This window comes from Salmo salar, unplaced genomic scaffold, assembly GCF_965601325.2.
Source record: "Salmo salar unplaced genomic scaffold, fSalSal1 ptg000578l, whole genome shotgun sequence".
Lineage (NCBI taxonomy): Eukaryota > Metazoa > Chordata > Actinopteri > Salmoniformes > Salmonidae > Salmo > Salmo salar.
Window position 1 is genome coordinate 599338 of NW_027675424.1, and position 7959 is coordinate 607296.

Here is a 7959-nt window from a genome sequence, read left to right on the forward strand (position 1 = left end):
TTTATTGTCATGAATCTTGTTCTGGAGGCAGGTTTGGCATTTATTGTCATGAATCTTGCCCTGGAGGCAGGTTGGCAATTATTGTCATGATTCTTGCCTCGGAGGAAGGTTGGCATTTATTGTCATGAATCTTGCCCTGGAGGCAGGTTGGCATTTATTGTCATGAATATTGCCCTGGAGGCAGTTAAGCAAAGTATTCACTAGCTGGCACAGGCACAAAGTAATACAATCAGATTTTAATCCTAACCTCAACCCTAACCACACTGCTAATCCTTCCCTTAAATTAAGACCATAAAACAACATTTTCCACAGCCAATTCTGACTTTGCAGCTGACATATCTAGAGGAAATCGCACAGTTCTGCCTCCAGGTCAAGATTCATGACAAACGTCAACATGAGACAGGGAGAAGCAATGTAAAAATCAATAACGAAATTGTTTTCACAATTAACATGCTTTTTCTTGTTTCAAGAATGATTTATTATGAAAAGTACAATATAACCATGTATACTTGTACAACTATGGAGCGTATGTCCACATATAATTGTACAATTTGTTTTTCCAACATAAAAGACAAGAAATGATCACATTGGTATTTTAACAGTGTTAAATGTTTAAACAGAGGATACATCTAAAACAGGATAAAACAAGTGCAGTATGTTGTGAGAATGTTACTTTAACGTCGACTCATAACGTCACACTATAACTTCATGGGAGTCTTGTGGAAAGACTGCATGTTGTTTTGGGTGGATTGAGTGACGTCTTCATCAACATTTTGCAGAATATTCCGGTAATATTTTCACCTCTTGTCGGCTGCAGACATTCATAAGGAGTTCCAGTAGTTTATTTGCCATTTGCAGGTATTAAAAGTAATACATACATTGTAATTCCTTGTTGGAGCTCTGTCACATACAGGACAGTACATACCAGAGGAGGCTGCTGAGGGGAGGACGGCTCATAATAATGTCTGGAACAGAGTGAATGAAATGGAACACATGGAAACCACGTGTTTGATACCATTCCACTTATTCCACTCCAGCCATTACAAGCCTGTTCTCCCTAAATAAGGTCCCACCAACCTCCTGTGGTACAAACACAAACAGTAAAATATATCATAAAAAATGCAAAGTGGTAAAAGATCAGAAAATATTACAAGCCTGTCATGTGTGTGTCCAGTGTGTGTTTGTCCATTGTGTGTCAGTGTGTGTGTGTGTGTGTGTGTGTGTTCAGTGTGTGTGTGTGTTCAGTGTGTGTGTGTCAGTGTTTATGTGTGTCAGTATGTGTGTGTGTGTGTCCAGAGTGTTTGTGTGTGTGTGTGTGTGTGTGTATCCAGTGTGTTTGTCAAGCATGTGTGTGTCAAGCGTGTGTGTGTCAAGCGTGTGTGTGTGTCCAGTGAGTGTGTATGTGTGTCCAGTGAGAGTGTATGTGTGTCCAGTCTGTGTGTCCAGTGTGTGTGTGTGTCCAGTGAGTGTGTGTGTGTCCAGTGAGTGTGTGTGTGTCCAGTGTGTGTGTGTGTGTGTCCAGTGTGTTTGTCCAGTTTGAGTGGGTGGCCAGCATGTGTGTGTCTGTGTCGAGTGTGTGTGTGTCCAGTGTGTGTGTGTGTGTGTTCAGTGTGTGTTTGTATGTCCAGAGTGTGTGTGTGTGTGTCCAGTGAGTGTGTGTGTGTGTGTCCAGTGAGTGTGCATGTGTTTCAGTGTGTGTGTGTGTGTGTTTCAGTGCGTGTGTGTGTGTGTTTCAGTGCGTGTGTGTGTGTGTGTATGTGTTCAGTGTATGTTCAGTGTGTGTGTGTCCAGTGTGTGTGTGTGTGTGTGTCCAGTTATTATTTCAGGGACACTGAGGATTCATAATCAACCCCAAACCCTGGATAGAGGGGCTCAGTGAATGTGGAGGTGAATGTGATCAGGTGGGTCAGTGTGTCAGAGGAGGCTCTATAGAAGGACAGAGTGCCGGCTGGCCAGTCCAGATACACTCCTACTCTGTGGGACCTGGAGGAGGGGACAACTATGGTAGTGGAGTTATTATTATACCAGGCAGAGTAACTGTTGTCAGAGCAGAACAGACTCCAGGACTTGTCATTACATCCAAGATAACAGTCATAACCCCTTCCTCTCCTGCTGATTCCTTTATATGCCACTCCTATATCAGCCCCCCCACTCCTCTCTACCTCCCAGTAACAGCGCCCAGTCAGACCCTCTCTACACAGCACCTGTTTAATGTCCTTAAATCTCTCTGGGTGATCAGGATACGGCTGCTCCTCTCTCCTACATGTCACCTTTCTGTTCTCCGCAGACAGAGAGAGGAGTCTGTTTACTGTGTTTGGGTCCAGTGTGAGATCACAGACATCTGATTGATGAAACCAGACACATTATTAGAAATCATCATCATTCACATTAGAATGTTAACTCACTTTTCACTAATTCATTTAATGTAGATGTTTCTAGGTATCAAAAGGAGAAGTTAAGGTAACTTGAGACTTGTTGAATGATCATATGTTATACTGTATGGTAATATAAAACACACTTATTCACATTAATTACACACACACACACACATCAACTCTTTGTAAACGTTGGTGTCCCTGATTTGTGCTTCTGTAGAACTACAGATGATATTTAATATGACCAAGTCAGTAATGATGGTGGTCTTTGACTTAACTTGAATTAAGACTTATTCTTAGTCATATTCTTCAGCAGTCAACACTCACATTTTCTAAGTCCAGGTTTCATTCTGTTCTCTCCACCATGTTCCACACTGTAGCGGTAAGTAGAAAAACAGACAGTCATTGAGGGATACACCTGAACTCACACACACACACACACACACACACACACACAGCATATAACTTTGTCCAAGTGGAGTTCAGAATGTTTGTCTTAACTAGCCTGAAAAGTCAAACATGTCTGATATGAACATTGACATAAACCCTCCACATACTTGAGTTTCTCCAGTCTGCAGTGTGGATCCTCCAGTCCAGCAGAGAGCAGTCTGACTCCTGAGTCTCCCTGGTGATTGTAGCTCAGGTCCAGCTCTCTCAGGTGTGAGGGGTTTGACCTCAGAGCTGAGACCAGAGAAGCACAGCCTTCCTCTGTGACTAGACAGCCTGACAGCCTGCAAAGAGTCAAATCATATTAAAACCACACTGATATTCTTTGGTGGTGAAAATAGTGGCAGTATATTTCTTCAACATATTCAGATATATCAGTGTCATGAAACCTTCCATATCTATTCATAAATTAATGTATCACAATATAAATTACAGATTATCAAAGTTTTGCCTGCAGATAGAAACATATATAGTACAAATATTTGAGTAGACTGACCAGACCAGTTTAAAAGCAGTATCAGTCAGAAGACAGACAGTGAGGTATCAGATTTAGATTGTATTGAGTATACAGTCCACATCATATCTATTTTGAGAGTGAAGATAACATTTTAAATGTGGCTCTAAACTCCAACATTTTGGATTTCAGATCAAATGTTTCATATGAGGTGACAGTATATAATCCTCCTGTGAATGATAGTTTTTGCCTGCCTCACTAATGATGCCTTTTGCCGTTTCCCTGCCTGTACTGTTGCCTTTTTGGACCCCCTGTGTATGACCTTCTGCCTGCCCCTGGACCCAGCTACCTGCCTCCTCCTGTGGTCCTTTATAATAAACACCTGCTGAGCCCTGCGCTTGAAACCAGCTCTCTGTCTCCCATCGTGTTCATTACAGATGGTGACACGAGTCATTTTATTTACAAGTGAGTAGATAACATGTTTCTAAACACTACTAAAAGCATCCTGATGATGCCATGATTAAGAAAAATCATGAATGAATCATGAATAATAGTGAGAAAGTTACAGAAGCTAAAACAAAACATGCTAACCTCTCACCATTACCAATAACAGAGGCTACAACAAAACATGCTAACCTCTCACCATTACCAATAACAGAGGCTACAACAAAACATGCTAACCTCTCACCATTACCAATAACAGTGGATACAACAAAACATGCTAACCTCTCACCATTACCAATAACAGAGGCTACAACAAAACATGCTAACCTCTCACCATTACCAATAACAGAGGCTACAACAAAACATGCTAACCTCTCACCATTACCAATAACAGAGGCTACAACAAAACATGCTAACCTCTCACCATTACCAATAACAGAGGCTACAACAAAACATGCTAACCTCACACCATTACCAATAACAGAGGCTACAACAAAACATGCTAACCTCTCACCATTACCAATAACAGAGGCTACAACAAAACATGCTAACCTCTCACCATTACCAATAACAGAGGCTACAACAAAACATGCTAACCTCTCACCATTACCAATAACAGAGGCTACAACAAAACATGCTAACCTCTCACCATTACCAATAACAGAGGATACAACAAAACATGCTAACCTCTCACCATTACCAATAACAGAGGCTACAACAAAACATGCTAACCTCTCACCATTACCAATAACAGAGGCTACAATAAAACATGCTAACCTCTCACCATTACCAATAACAGAGGATACAACACAACATGCTAACCTCTCACCATTACCAATAACAGAGGCTACAACAAAACATGCTAACCTCTCACCATTACCAATAACAGAGGCTACAACAAAACATGCTAACCTCTCACCATTACCAATAACAGAGGATACAACAAAACATGCTAACCTCTCACCATTACCAATAACAGAGGCTACAAGAAAACATGCTAACCTCTCACCATTACCAATAACAGAGGATACAACACAACATGCTAACCTCTCACCGTTACCAATAACAGAGGCTACAACAAAACATGCTAACCTCTCACCATAACCAATAACAGAGGCTACAACAAAACATGCTAACCTCTCACCATAACCAATAACAGAGGCTACAACAAAACATGCTAACCTCTCACCATTACCAATAACAGAGGCTACAACAACACATGCTAACCTCTCACCATTACCAATAACAGAGGATACAACAACACATGCTAACCTCTCACCATTACCAATAACAGAGACTACAACAAAACATGCTAACCTCTCACCATCACCAATAACAGAGGCTACAACAAAACATGCTAACCTCTCACCATTACCAATAACAGAGGCTACAACAACACATGCTAACCTCTCACCATTACCAATAACAGAGGCTACAACAACACATGCTAACCTCTCACCATTACCAATAACAGAGACTACAACAAAACATGCTAACCTCTCACCATCACCAATAACAGAGGCTCATTCCTCATCATTCACAATTAATTCCTGATTATTCATAATCATGGTAGCATCCACATGAATGTAGAAGTGTTCAGAAACATCTATTCTTACTGACAATACAAGTGAAGTGACTCCAAAATGACAGGACATTATTCACCATTCAGTTTCTATTAGGAAAAACATCATCCAAAACACAACCAAGACAAACTGCAAAATGAATTCAACAGGTTTGTAGAATCACAAGCTTGATGTAATCACTGCAGGCATGGAATATGGGACTAAATACTAAACTTATGATTAAATAAATTTGTCCAAATAATTAAGACTTCTTCAAATGGGAGAACTAAACTCAGCAATAAAAGAAACGTCCTCTCACTGTCATTTGCGTTTATTTTCAGAAAACTTAACATGTGTAAATATTTGTATGAACATAACAAGATTCAACAACTGAGACATAAACTGAACAAGTTCCACAGACATGTGACTAACAGAAATGGAATAATGTGTCCCTGAACAAAGGGGGGGGGTCAAAATCAAAAGTAACAGTCAGTATCTGGTGTGGCCACCAGCTGCATCAAGAACTGCAGTGCATCTCTTCCTCATGGACTGCACCAGATTTGCCAGTTCTTGATGTGAGATTACCCCACTCTTCCACCAAGGCACCTGCAAGTTCCTGGACATTTCTGGGGGGAATGGCCCTAGCCCTCACCCTCCGATCCAACAGGTCCCAGATGTGCTCAATGGGACTGAGATTTCGGGCTCTTCGCTGGCCATGGCAGAACACTGACATTCCTGTCTTGCAGGAAATCACGCACAGAACATGCTGTATGGCTGGTGGCATTGTCATGCTGGAGGGTCATGTCAGGATGAGCCTGCAGGAAGGGTACCACATGAGAGAGGAGGATGTCTTCCCTGTAACGCACATCGTTGAGATTGCCTGCAATGACAACAAGCTCAGTCCGGTGATGCTGTAACACACTGCCCCAGACCATGACGGACCCTCCACCTCCAAATCGATCCCGCCCCAGAGTACAGGCCTCGGTGTAACGCTCATTCCTTCGACGATAAACGCGAATCCGACCATCACCCCTGGTGAGCCAAAACCTCGACTCGTCAATGAAGAGCACTTTTTGCCAGTCCTGTCTGGTCCAGCGATGGTGGGTTTGTGCCCATAGGTGACGTTGTTGCCGGTGATGTCTGGTGAGGACCTGCCTTACAACAGGCCTACAAACCCTCAGCCCAGCCTCTCTCAGCCTATTGAGGACAGTCTGAGCACTGATGGGGGGATTGTGCATTCCTGGTGTAACTCGGGCAGTTGTTGCCATCCTGTACCTGTCCCGCAGGTGTGATGTTCAGATGTACCGATCCTGCGCAGGTGTTGTTACACATGGTCTGCCACTGTGAGGACGAACAGCTGTCCGTCCTGTCTCCCTGTAGCGCTGTCTTAGGCGTCTCATAGTACGGACATTGCAATTTATTGCCCTGGCCACATTTGCAGTCCTCATGGCTCCTTGCAGCATGCCTAATGCACGTTCACACAGATGAGCAGGGACTCTAGGCATCTTTCTTTGGGTGTTTTTCAGAGTCAGTAGAAAGGCCTCTTTAGTGTCCTAAGTTATCATAACTGTGACCTTCATTGCCTACCATCTGTAAGCTGTTAGTGTCTTAATGACCGTTCCACAGGTGCATGTTCATTAATTGTTTATGGTTCATTGAACAAGCATGGGGAAACAGTGCTTAAACCCTTTTCAATAAAGATCTGTGAAGTTATTTTGATTTTTACGAATTATCTTTGAAAGACAGGGTCCTGAAAAATGGATGTTTCTTTTTTTGCTGAGTTTAGACGCCGAAAGTGCTTTCATATCTAAAACGGTAAAAAATACAGTCTTGGCCAAAAGTTTTGAGAATGACACAAATATTAATTTTCACAAAGTCTGCTGCCCCAGTTTGTATGCTGGCAATTTGCGTATACTCGAGAATGTTATGAAGAGTGATCAGATCAATTGCAAATAATTGCCAAGTTTCTCTTTGCCATGCAAATGAACTGAATCCCCCAAAAACATTGCCACAAAAGGACCAGCTGACATCATGTCAGTGATTCTCTCGGTAACACAGGTGTGAGTGTTGACGAGGACAAGGCTGGAGATCACTCTGTCATGCTGATTGAGTTCGAATAACAGACTGGAAGCTTCAAAAGGAGGGTGGTGCTTGGAATCATTGTTCTCCCTCTGTTAACCATGGTTACCTGCAAGGAAACACGTGTCGTCATCATTGCTTTGCACAAAAAGGGCTTCACAGGCAAGGATATTGCTGCCAGTAAGATTGCACCTAAATCAACCATTTATTGGATCATCAAGAACTTCAAGGAGAGCGGTTCAATTGTTGTGAAGAAGGCTTCAGGGCGCCCAAGAAAGTCCAGCAAACGCCAGGACCGTCTCCTAAAGTTGATTCAGCTGCGGGATCGGGGCACCACCAGTACAGAGCTTGCTCAGGAATGGCAGCAGGCAGGTGTGAGTTTTTCGGAGGATGGCCTGGTGTCAAGAAGGGCAGCAAAGAAGCCACTTCTCTCCAGGAAAAACATCAGGGACAGACTGATATTCTGAAAAAGGTACAGGGATTGGATTGCTGAGGACTGGGGTAAAGTCATTTTCTCTGATGAATCCCCTTTCCGATTGTTTGGGGCATCCGGAAAAAAGCTTGTCCGGAGAAGGCAAGGTGAGCGCTACCATCAGTC

At 42.7% G+C, this 7959-nt stretch overlaps 1 long non-coding RNA gene across 1 annotated transcript; it reads right to left on the reverse strand.

The window, feature by feature from the left end:
• Positions 1-450: 450 nt before the first annotated feature.
• Positions 451-3123, reverse strand: LOC145876342 (uncharacterized). Its single transcript, XR_014391499.1, has 3 exons — positions 2933-3123; positions 2703-2749; positions 451-2341 (listed from the first exon to the last, which is right to left on the reverse strand). It is a non-coding gene; the product is annotated as an uncharacterized LOC145876342 (long non-coding RNA).
• Positions 3124-7959: the final 4836 nt, after the last annotated feature.